The sequence below is a fragment of the Lutzomyia longipalpis genome, chromosome 2 (assembly GCF_024334085.1).
Source record: "Lutzomyia longipalpis isolate SR_M1_2022 chromosome 2, ASM2433408v1".
Lineage (NCBI taxonomy): Eukaryota > Metazoa > Arthropoda > Insecta > Diptera > Psychodidae > Lutzomyia > Lutzomyia longipalpis.
In genome coordinates, this window is record NC_074708.1 from 31,518,494 (window position 1) to 31,532,034 (window position 13,541).

At 34.6% G+C, this 13,541-nt stretch overlaps 1 long non-coding RNA gene across 1 annotated transcript in view; it reads left to right on the forward strand.

The window, feature by feature from the left end:
• Positions 1-3,966: 3,966 nt before the first annotated feature.
• LOC129790429 (uncharacterized) overlaps positions 3,967-13,541 on the forward strand; it is a 29,880-nt gene continuing 20,305 nt past the window's right edge. Inside the window, exon 1 of the long non-coding RNA XR_008750554.1 lies at positions 3,967-6,043. This is a non-coding gene — a long non-coding RNA (uncharacterized LOC129790429). The remainder of the gene's footprint in view (positions 6,044-13,541) is intronic.

Below are 13,541 nucleotides of genomic sequence, written 5' to 3' on the forward strand. Positions count from 1 at the left end.
ATGAAAATTTTGGTTTTCCTCTTTTTTTTTTAAGTTAGTAATTTCTTTTACTAATATTCCACTTCAACATTTTATTGTTGGGTTAAAATTGCTAAACTGTTTCGTCTTTTTTTGTGGCCCACCATGCTGATGAGTGGAGTTGGCGTTTTATGGGGGCTGTGGGCAACTCCCCCAGGAACCTGAGCCCTCCAGCCTCACGACTATACTGGACTGGTTCACGATTGAACTAAGGATTGACTGACTAGAATCACGATTCTCTCTCTGTCCATCTGTCTCTCTTTGTTCTGTGTTTCTCTCTTCGCCTATTTAAAGATCTGTTAGATCGCCGTCGTCAAAAAGTGACTTTTCTTTACATTCCTGGTTTCATCAAGATTAGGTTCAATAAGCAGCAATATGACTAGAAACTTTTACTAGTTTCTTGGACGTGTGACCGACTATAACTACAAGGATAAACAGAATTAGTGAAAGAAGTCGATCCATTTGCCAAATGATAACCGTATTTCAAGATCAGCCATAAGTCCAAATACAGTCGTGATCGTGCAGTAGGACCGTCGTCAAAAAAAGTTCTCCGCGGTAAAACGGCTGCAGAATGAGGAATTTCGCCTTCGCAGTGGGACAATTAGTACTATTAGAAAGGTAGGATACCAATTGTCCTACTACGAAGGCAAAATTCCTCATTTTGAAGCCGTTTTACCGCGGAGAAGTTTTTTTGACGACGGTCCTACTGCACGATCACGACTGTAACTAAGAAAGAGACTTGAGTCAATACTACCAGGCGTCTCCACAGTTCTGTCTTTAGAACTATTTTTATCTTCATTGACTAATATTAAACAAAACTTTGTTAATGATTAAGGGAATCAATTAAAACAATAAAAAAGTCTCAAACAATATATCGGTGGATAAAAACTCCTAAAATACCTTTAAAAAAAAGTATTCTAGTTTTATCGCTATTTTTTCCTTTAAAGAAACTTATATACTTATTTACCAACCGGAAATGAATTTTATCTACCTACTTTACTTAGTGTGTACCCATAATCACAGGTACAGGCTGTTACAGTCTCTTCTCAAGGTGCTTTTTCAGTATAAAAATTTTTAACCTCCCCATGCTCATCCTCTCTTAACAAGACGCAAATATATTCTCAATACCCTCCCCATCATCATTCTCACAGCTCCTTCTTCTGATCTCCTCGTAGCTTCTTCAAAACTGCAATACTTCTTCGTCTTCTCTAATGAAATCTTTCATTCTGCACCCATATCTACATAAAAGCATTCGCGCACTTGGCTGGACTGACAAAATGCCAGACTGAGGCGCAATCCCCAGCATCAGCAGCAACAGGAATTGAGTATTTGAGGTCAACGACTGCGGTCGAGGTGAATATGTTTCTAAAATATCGCCTTGTGAGTGAGTGAGATGGATCGACAGATACCTAGTTATATCTACTGACCTTGCCAATTCGTGGAATCGCGTTCATTTGCCCAAAACGCGCGCGCACACATCGTCCAAGAAGTCGACGCGGTGGTAACACACAAAAAAAATTCGCACACGTTTTTGGCGAAACACCGATTCTCGCTCCATTCCCATTTTATATACTTTTCGAACATCAAACACATCTCTCACCAGCTATTATGTGGAAGAGCATTGGTCAGAGGTGGAGGAATTGACTTCATAGAAAAAGAAATCAATCAAAGCGTCTTACAATCCAAATATTCCTCCTTCTTTTCTCCCATGATCCGTGATCTCTTGCCTAAAGATCATTGAATTTTGTCTCCATTGTTTCCACATCTCCACAGCTTTTTTTTCTCTCTGTCTCCCCCCGTCCTCCTCCCTACCGCCACATAGCATTTGCCAATTAAATTACATTTTCAGCGGACAATGGTATTAGGCACTTCGTACACGAGGTGCAAAAAAAAGACCTCGCACCATTCGCCATTTCATATTTTTGCGAGAAGAGATCGTCAAGAATTTCCGAATCGGATGGGATAAATATCGCTAGGTGGATCGCAATTTAATCGATCTCCTCAGTCTTTTTGGGCATAGAAAAGATGAAGAAGAAAAAAACAGCTTCGCGGGCAATAAGACGTCTAAAAATAGATTTTGGGAAACAAAGAGGCCGCATAGAATTTTTGCACACTTAAAATCCATGTATAACCGTGTAATTACTAAAGTAGGTATCTAAAGCTTAATCAAAAAAATGGAAAGCATCATTTAATTTTTCAGATTCAGGGAACGTAAGTTGAGAATTTAGTTTTCGCGAAAATGAATTATTACGTATAATTTGTATTAAGAATCCGACAGAGATGCTCTTCATTTTAAAGATCATGCCATAGTATTTAAAATCCATTTACTTGTTGTTGTCGAGATTTGACTGGGAGTGTGAAGTTACTGAAGGTAGAGCGGGTAGAGATTCACTAAATATGTCTCTATTAACTTCAAAAGGTTATTTAAAAAAAAAAGAAAGCCCTAATATTGGATTGCATCGAATGTATTTTGATAATTTGCATTTTTTTAATGCAATTGGATTTGTTTGCAGGTTAAAAGTTTTTTATTCAGATAAGAACCAAAAAAGATCAGAAATAAATCAAATTGAACAAAGAGGTATAAGCACGTTTAAAGTTCAGACAGTTCAGGATATTTCTTAAGAGGTCAAAAAATTAAATTGACATAACACGGCAATTTTTTTTATTACGGATTTCAAAAATTATTTAAAATAAAAAGAATGAAAGTCAGAATAAGTGTAAAATGCTAGAAATAATAGTCCTTCGTTAAAAAAGAAACGTCAGGTGTTAAAAAGCTGTTAAGTGTGAGATTTCTTCATATTTTGACCCAAAAAGACCAATTTTTTTTTTAATTTTTAAATTTAGTTATTGACCCCAACCTAACCCAATTTTGTCCCTATTACACTAATCAAAATGAAGGAATTCTATATATAATATATACATATATATTATTTAACATTCCTAAACACAATAGAAGAATTGTCTAGATTTTAGTACAAACCTGTATATAATATTTTCCTCACATCACGGCCACCCAGCTAGTGTAAAAAAAATTGGCACTCATTGCAAAATTGGAAAAAATGTAAAAAGATGACCTAAAAAATACAAAAATGCAAATTTCACTCGAAAAAAAATGATCCACGGTCTTGTTCACCTCCCAAAATAAAATCCAAATGAATTGAATAAACCCATTACGATCTTTTAGTCATAAAACCTTATTTCAGTACAATAGCATCGCGAGAGGTCTTTATCCCGGACATAGCACTAAGAGGTGAGTAATATTGGTGGTGTTAGAGGTGCTCTTACAAAGGCTTGGACAATGTTCTTTTATGGTTCCAAATAAAGTCATTTTGCAACACTATACGCTCTTGAGAGTCTTGTTTTGGCAGATAAAGATTTCCGCACAACATTCCTTAGTCCGTTGTTTGGGGCCGTTTCTTAGAAATTTAAACCACCAAATTTTATTCAAGCGCTGAATTTCGCAATTCACCACCAAATCTGCCAAATCTTGATCAAACTAATCGATGTTAAAACGTCAAACTCCACCTCTCTCCCTGCTTACCTATCTCTGGGGCAATGATCGCGTCTTCTCATAAGCTAATGGTAGATTATATAGATGATCGATGGGGGGAACTTGAGGTGCAAAAAAATGTCGGATAAATAGAAGAAAATAAAAAAAGAACGTTGGAACATTTTTCTCATGTTAGCGCAAAATCATCTCAATGTGAAATCTCTCTCCTCTTAGTCCACACCGCCTCCATGCGCATTTTTATTTCTGGGCATATTTGCTATAATACATTTGAGCATTTTCTAAAAATAGATCTACTCATATCTATAAATATACCCCATGTAATAATTGTATGAGTAACTAAAGTGCTAAAAAAATCATATGAGATTGCTTAGGAAGATGGTAAAAAAAAAGTTCCCTTATATCGAGCACAATGATCATCAAAAGCACCAATACTACGATATGTGCGATGGCTGTCCGACCTCCAAGCGCGTGTGATCACTGGAAAGCTCTTCGGGAACTTTGATCGTGCTTCTTGCGCGGAGATTAATTGGATGGAAAAGTTGGGCATAGGTACCTATGTACATATAAGATGGTGGTGTGGGTAAATTGCGTGTGGGAGGAGGAACACGAAATAAAGGGGGAGGATCTGACGATAGATGTATAATTTCTCTTTCTACCTTCAATTGAAATTCGTTGGCAATAAACAACCATTTTTCCCCCTCGTCTTTTGCATGGCGACAAATTTTACAGTGTTGCCATTTTCGCCGTACGATCATCTTGTGAACGAAGCACCCCAATACATATATTCGTAAACTCCCGGCGACAAGAAATTCTGTCGCGTCGCGATCATTTCGTCATAACGACCTGAGTGAGAATTGTACAAATGTGTTGGGCGCTCTTCTAGATACATATTATATACGTTGTACACAGTTGCACACATATTGGCACATGTTGGGTGTCTCATTAAATAAGAAGAAACAAATGGGAATTATCGAGTCGCGCCATAGAGCTTCGAAATCGACGGCGCTGCTGTGTGAATTTTGTATTAAATTGCACGAATGCCTGAGTTGAAAAAGCAAATGATATATAGGAGTCGGTGGGTAGTCAGCGGTGGTAGTGGTAGTGCACGCATACAAGAGCTAAAGGTGGGTTTTGGGTATGTGTGCCCGGCTATTGCTCCCTCGAAGCTCAGCCGAGTAAACGCCACAGCCGAGCTACAGCAGTGCCTTTGATATCGACTCGACTTTGGTAGCTCATTTCAGCACAAACTGTCTCTTGGTGAAGTCGATTTTCCATCATAGCTCTCTGTCGGCTTCTTCTTCACCAACCAATCTTCCAGCCAGACATACCACCATTCCCCCCATTCCTCACGGTGCTCCGAGTGTTCTCTTTCTCTCTCTCACACACCTTTTCCGCGATTAATTTGAAAAGATAAAAATTCGATATAAAAAATGAGAAAAAGTTTTTCCAAATTGTTTGAAAATCAGTGATTTTTTTGGCAAAGAAAAATTTGAAGAAAAAAAAAAGAAGTTGCATGTTGTAAAGTGATTGCAGTGATTGAGTGATGGACTGAAGAGACTGTTACAAGAAAAAAAATCACACATCCAGAGGCTTGGTGAAAATTCAATGAAAATTAATTTGTGCGATCAATAAGAAAACTACATACATTGGATTTTTCTCAACACTGTGACTTTTCTCAAATAAATGAATTTGGAACGACGCAGAAGAAGTTATTAATTTTTTTGTCTGAACATCAAGGAAGACCCCCAACCATATGGAATGGAAAATCACAAAGTTTTTTTGGTTGATGGGAAAATCCTCAAGAGTTACATTGACTCACCCAAACCCCTTTCCCCCTGTGTGAGAGGAGGGATGGCGCATCGGTACACAATATTGTGAAATTGTCTCGGAATGACGATGTGGCGCGACAGAGACACACAACTTCCCGGACGGATAAATCTGCAAGTCAGCAAGAAGACGGTTTATCGGGGATGTGATGCCGTAGAGCTGTGAAAAAGATCTTCCCAATTCACCAATATCCCCCTCGCCGTGTTGGCTGAATGTCTGAATCGCAGAGAGAAAGAACGCGAACAGCACACACCAAGACACCATTTCAATTTCAAATAATCTTGATGAATATGGTAACGATAAAAGTACTGTGTGACATGCAAAATAGCCGGTCAAGTGAAAGTCTCTGAACGGAGACTCTACCTGGCCTTGAGTTCGACCCGAGAGACGACCACTTTGAGAGAGAAAGAGAACCTTCGGGGTTTTTACGACATGTCTTTTTTTTATTTTTTCTTTAAAACAAAAAGAAATATCTCATAGTTATTAATTACCTTTGCGCGTAATTGCTCGTAATCAATAATTTTTCTTGAAAAAAAAAACGTAAAAATTTAACAACATAAAAAAATTTCAAGTGCGTCAATGATTGGAAAAATCCCCCCAAAGACCGAAGACTCGAAGCCAGAGACGCCACTGGATTTTCCCCTTCTGGACATTGTCTCCATTGCGGTATATCTGCGACCAAATAAGGTGAGTGGCGAATAAAGTCAAGTTAAATACTTTTTTTCTTCTTCTCTTCATATATATACTTCATATTTTAGTATGAAATACCTACCTTACTTTGTATATAATATATATACATAATACACTGTATACGAATTGTTAAGTGACTATTGGCATCAAATATTTGCGGGCAATCGGAAAGAAAAGCAAGGAAAAAAAAATAGAGATTTAGGGAGCAATTTTGGACAAAATAAAAGACAAAATATTTTGAAAATACAAAATATTTTGACATTAAATGTAATTTTGCACAAAATATTTCTCTAAAACTTTTGTCAATCTCTCCACAAAAGAAATTTTTGCAATTTTAGGTACAATAATAGGTGAAATATTTTGAAAAACTGAAAAATTTTGACGTTTAATGCAATTTTAGACAAAAGACAAAAGATTTTTTGTGTCAATCTTTTGACAATCTTGTGAGAACGTCTCCACAAAAGATTTTTATAGGAGAATTGTAATTTTGCACAAAATAATTTATACATTACACAAGAAATATTTTGTGTTTTACAAGCATCTCGTCGAGGTGCTTTTATAAAATCAAAATCTTTTGTCAAACTGGTGTTTACGCGTTGCATTTTTTAAAAGTTTTCTGTCATGTTTCTCGAAATAGGGATAATAATGCAATTTCGGGTAATTGTGAAGCTTTGTGCAAAGAGAATTTGTGGAATGATATGAAATTCAGCCAATTTAGCTGTGTCCATTTTCCCTTTTAGCGGTGTTGGGCAAAAATGTTATGGAGAATTTCTCTGTCTTTCCGGCAAAAATTTGGGAGATCGCTGACAAGTTCTAACCCTATATAATCAGGATTTTGGATCAGAGATCCCTTCCCTATGTTCCCGATGCGACTTCTTATGTGCAAAAACGAAATATGTAATTAATGCAATAAAATATGAGTCAATCAATTCATGTAAAAGAGAATCATATCAGAGTGACTCATTAACATTTTCTTGGTGTAATGAAAATCGAACTGATGAGCTAGAAGCCAGATGGTTTTTTGATCTTCCCAACATCCTTGGGGTACTTAATAGACTACACGCATGCTTGACTTGAATTTCCCTAAAAATTGATTCAGTTCAGATTGTTCAATTGCCCCAAACGTAAACATAACCTAATAGGAATGTTATCTTCTTCTTATTTTTTCCATCTGTAAACTCTCCACTCGAAAGAAAAACACGTCACAAAAGGCGACAAAATGTATCAAAAGTCTCCCAAAAGATATTTTATTCAAAATTGCTCTTCATAAAATGTCTTTTGTAGACTTCACAAAAGACAAAATATATTTTATTTTGTCCAAAATTGCTCCCTTAGAGTATCTTCATTCTTCTCAAGATTTGTGATCGTCATTTAATGGTAGTGCAAATAAAAATGTACATTTTAAGTGATTGTTGTTGAGGTATTTTTAGAAACATGATCTGGCATTCTATTTTATTATATATTACAACCATATATCTATATTTTTATTCGGTATACATGTCACCGTTGTCAAGTAATAGCGTTAACGACCTTTTTAGTAATATTGAGAGGTTCTTAAAAATCATAATTTATGTACACAATATGTATTTGCATATGTATTTTAAAATATATTTTGACAAATTCTTAGAACCTAATTAATTTAAGCTCGTAACATTTTTAATAATATTATTTGTTAAACATAAAAGAAAAACTATTAAGATACTTTATATGCATGCCTATATTTTGCTTAAAATATTTTTTTTTAATATGCAACAGATTTCATCTTATTAAGAATTTCTTAAAAGGAGCTTAATCACTGTTGTATGGAAAAATTCCTCATTCGAGGGAATGGTCAAGACACGGTTAATATTGTATATGATTTTAAAAGAAGAAGAAATCGCCAAACAAACTGCCCATTTCCCATTAGGATCAGTTGAAAAGAACCCGCAAAAATTTACACAAAATTGCAAACAATGACGTCACATTTGTGATTTTTCCTTTTTTTTTTCAAAGCATGAAACATAAAGATTTTTTTTTCAATAATTATCGAAAAAATGTTAACATAAATAAATACTTTATGCTTAAAAAAAACCAAAAAATTGAATATTGACGTCATACTTTGTATTTTGGGAAAAGTTTTGTAAACTTTTCCAAACTGATCCACAACAGTGACTCAACTCCCTTCTTTATCTCCTCAAAAATCTCCCCAACTCTTATCATTATCAAAACAAATCAAAGATTAACTTTCAAGTCATTGAAATTCCAAGAAATATTTTCTTATTTGGCACATTATATTGCATTCAATTAAAAGTAACTGATCAACTTCAAAAATGCTTAGGTATTAATCTAGATACGATTAGCGTACGATCCCCTCAACCCTTTTATAACAACCTAGGTTCCCAAACCAATGGAATTAAGGATTTTTTTAAAAACTTTTTCTGTATTTTTGAGCTTGATTAAAAGTTTTTATTTTTGTGATCCTTTGAATTCTAAAAGCGTCATTGATCGATTATATACAAAGCTTAATTGTCGTTAAGAGGTTAACGACATTTTAAATTATAATTAATTAATTTAATGCCAAAAAAAAAGTTTTTAAAATTTGTCAAAAGATATATAACGAAAAAAACAAACAATTTGGCAATTTCTCAATTATAATTTGATCGCAAAATACTGAATACCTACGGAAAATTCAGTAAAAACCTTCATTGAATGCTCGCATGCGCCATACCACCACAAACTGTTACCCAATGCTTAGCTATGTGCACACTAATAAGAAAAACTGAAACGATTGCAAAGATTATCTACCGACTTTTCCAGAAATTATATCACATGATGACACATGTATATTTTTGGATTCTTATGCTATTGGAAAAATATTTTCCAAGCACCCTGTGATCCTAAATGTTCTATCGTCTCGCATTTGTCGGGCTTTTTTATGTACATATGTATATATACCATCTCCACACAACGCCCATGCCTATGTGGAAGAGATATGAAGCAAAAACCACCCATTCCAGTGAAATCCGGTGAGAAGAGAACCATTTACTGCGGCACATAAGGCAAAAATGCCAATGAAACACAATATTTTTCCTACCTGTTCTTCTCCAGGAACGCACACGGTCTTCCTCGTAGGGATCAGAGGAAGAGAAGAATGGTAAAGAAGGAAGAAAGAAAAAATTACCACTTTTGGATCTTTTACCCGGAATCCTCATCGGGGATCTATTCAAATTCATCAGCAAATGTTTGCGAGAAAAAATATGTACATATATGTATGTGCCTTCAATGGCACACAAAGATTAGCCTCGACTCATAAGTTTCGTGTCCTTTCCAAGGATTTACTCCTCGGGGTTCATTTGCAATACAATGAGTGGCATTTTTCGAAGGAGGAAACCCTCATAAAAATTGCACGCAAAAACCGTTTTTCTCTAATACACAAATTTTGTTGTTTCGAGAAATTTCTACAGCAAATGCGTAAAGGTAGACTCTGACTCATGATCGCCCCCCGTTGTATGCGATCACGCCGTCGCAGTATCGTCAGCCCGCAGATAACAGCTCGCACTTGAGCATTTTCTACTTTATCAATTGTCAACATTGATTGGGAATTATTTTCCACGAAAAAAAAAGAATCTTAAAAAAATTATATTATACATTTTTCTTGCACACGCAAGAGATTCAATAGGCGCCTCATAAGGGCGTCCAGAGGGTTACCGCAAAAAAGCTCATGAATACAAGAGATCATTGATTACATAGAAACCACTAAATTGTATACCTACCCTCTGTGAGAGAGCTAAACTACCCCCTAAGTTTTTGTGTTGTATCTACCGCAAAATATCAATTCAAATTCAGCTACAATACAAGAAAAATTTTCGTGGTGGACACTCAAAAGTATAATATGAGAAAATGATTGTATTTCAGTGACTAAATACGCTCCTTGTACACGTTTATTGCGATTTCTCTCTTTCTGCCACACGAAACAATTCAAATAAGTCTCTCTTTCACGCGTCTTCTGGCGGAAAGTGTGTATATACGAAAAAAAATCAAACGACTGGTGACTTTTGTTGCTAAGCACTCAAAGTGTGGCTCTTGGTCGTATTATATTTTATTTTATATAAACTATGTCGATTTTCACACAGTTTCATTGTTGTCTCCTTCATTTTTCTAAATGGGCTCTTCGCATCTTGGAGACGCGAAAGAAGAATAAGTTTTAAAAAAAAAATTGTACAATCAGGGCACCTTGCAAGCCAAAAAAAGGGGGAAGTTTCACTTTTCCGTCGCTTCATCTTGTTCAAAAATTCCGTTCCTAATTTTCTATGTTTGTGCATGCTATTACTACCAATTTTCTGGTATTTGCTCGATGAGAAAACACCCAACTTCCCACTTGACGCGACAGTCATTTTCTTTTAATAGATTTCCCGTCTTTTGCATTATAAAGCTCCTCTAAAACTATTTCAGAGGTATATCGTCCTAAATGATTTTTCTTTTAGTCGCCTTATTCTTTTTTGTGAATAAAATATTAGCTAAAATAGAAAAAATCTAGTAAATTCCTCGAAAAAATCAGGTTACAATAAGTTTTTTTCACACAAGTGCACATTCTGAAATCATTTTATTTTCTCTCTTTTCGTTTCACTTTGAAAGATATTACAAATTCACACATTTATTGGCTGTACCATTCTACAGGGTTATCCACTGAAATTGTTCTTGTAAAAAAATGTCTGTCTAGTCTTTATTTCGTGATGTTGACTTAAGGTTTAAGATCAAAATAAAGGCTAATTGTATTTAAAAAAAATAGAAATTAAATATTAAGACTTTTTGCAGTAAACTTTTGAGAGTAACAATTGTTTTTCCAATCAGATTGTGTCGAATATCATTTGTATTAGACTCCTAATATTCTTTTATTAAAAATATTTTGTTTTGCAAAAATTGAATTTATTTTTCATTCATTCAGATTAATTGAATAATCAACCGCCCTTAACATTCTGCTACAGATTTCAGTAATTATATGTACCTAGCTCTCAATTCTTAAAGTCTGTGTCTACGGGTATTACATATCCAAGAATTTAAAACACTCTAACTACTCCGTGAATACTGAATACTGTTTTTTTTTAAATTAGCATTAGCGCTTTACTTAGAGCTTTCATTAGATCTTTATTTAATAAGCTCAAGAAATTAGTTCGTGAAAAGCGACTTTATTGCAATTTCCCAGGCCAAGTATCGGAAAACTGCTTCTTTTTTTTAAGTTGATATTTTTTAAAGAAACTTACGAAAAAAATCTTTTTTTGTTAATAAATAAAACAATATCATTAGCAAACTGACTCATTTTGGGGCGAAGAGAGAGCAATCGAATTTTATATTTAGGCGCAATTACATGAGTCAGAAATGACCAGTCATGCTCCAATAGGTCATTATTCTTGAGTCACTAATTCGTGCAGGTGACTATCATTCGCTTTTTTATTAACTTAATTTTTAGAGCAATAAACGCGAAACTACACGTGAACTCTAGCTATGAGTGAGTGTGAACTTTGTGTGTAGTTCAGTGATGAAAGATGATGAAATTAATTTTTGGCAAAAATTTTTAAAATTTTTTTCATTGTCCTAGAAAGTTTTTATTTTTAATTTAAGATTCTTTTTTGATTAATTGAAAGCAATAGAAGCAAGTTTATGGTCTAAATCTTAACCATCTTTTAACCACTTAACGACCAATGGGACCAATGTATTCAAAGTCAACGATAAACTTTTAAAGAAAAATCAAATTTTTAACGATGAGATCAAACAAAAACTATTCTACAAATTTTGTGAACAACCCTGTATTACATATCTTTATAACAATTTAGCCGGATTTTTTTTCTGAAGATTTCAAATCTAAAGCCGCAAGTGAACGTGGCGAAAGAAAAAAAAAACTTGATTTAAAAATTAGTTTGTATTTCGCCTAAGTAAAAATCCCAACTTTTTTCATAACATAAAAATGTTTTAATATTTATTTGGCATTTGCCTATTTCACCACATTGACATTATTTTCCCCGTATGAATCATTAAAAATATTTTAACACATATGGAGTCAATGGGAGAGAAAAAAAAACGTGAATTTCGCAAGTGATTGAATATTCCACCATAAATTGATTTTTTGTGTGTTACTGCGTGGTATTTTGAAAGCAATGCAGTATGAGGTCATCAATCAAATATCCTGGTCCACCATCATCTTGGCATTTCTTTTCAATTAAATCCCATATTTTTGTGAAGTGACCCACATGGTGTGGTACAGCCACTACACACGACTTAATTGGTAAATGGCAGCAGTGATCTTTCTATGGTTAATGATAAAACTTTTTTCCTCTTTCATAATCACGGAGATCATCAGAAATTCACTCAAGAAGTGGAATTATATTGAAATTGAATTTGGAAATTGACACTCAATGAGTAAATTGTGATGAGACTAAAATTGAAATTGTAGGTCCTCCCTTTTTCCCCCTGTTTGAACTAACATTTTTATTGGAATTATATTGAAGGACAAAAAATTTCCCTCGTCTGTGGGACCTTTTGATGGACAACAATAAGATCATCATGACACAATGATTAATACTTCCTGCATTGTTTACTTCATTATTGACGTGGCATCAGATGTACACTATACGCATAAATTCGTATAGAGAGGCCTTTTCTTGTTTCAATGTCCTCACAGTTTGTCGTCTTTGGTCTCTCTCTTTTTTCCCACCAAAATAATGTTATATCACACATTTTAACCCCCCGAGGCCACTAAAAACACCCGTGCGTCGGTGAGGGAAAAAAAATTGAGTGAATAAACATGAATTGAGGAAGGAATATATCGTATGGGGATTCAATAAGAGAACCCATCATTAACGAGAGGGCATTAAACCCTTTTCTCCCTCGCTAACCACAATTTTTATTTTAAGGCCCAAAAAGTTATTAATTTCACGTTACAACTCCGAGTCGTAGATAGTTAAAACTATATAGCCGTGTAAACAATTCCTTTTTTTTTTGAGGTTTTCATCGGGTCTGTGTCCTATGAATATTGTATAATGGTGCGTCTTTAGAATGTCAGCTTGAAAAACCATCCAAGTATATAGTTTTGGATATAGAAGAAAAGAGGGTAATGTAAGTTCTGTTTGGAAGACTTAGAATATTGATCAGTTATACCGGAAGTTTGATACACTCTGATCCAAAAAATTACCTTACGTTGTTAAATCTCGAGAGCCCCCTACTACGTCTATTTATAGACACTCAGACTATCTTTTTTAAAATTTTTCTTGTTTTCTTTTTTTTTTTCAAAAGTAATAGGGGGCTCTCAAGGCACATCAACCTAAGGGCAGTTTTTTGGGATCAAAGTGTATTAATCTTATGATCCGACTGATCAATTTTCTTTATATTTCAGATGAAAGTTATTGAAGTTTTTAGTCAAGCATTCATGGAAGATTTTAAATGGTCAATTTAACCACGTTCTCCCCTAAATACTTTTGCGAACACATATAACTTTTAAATGATATTATGCTTTCAAGTCTGT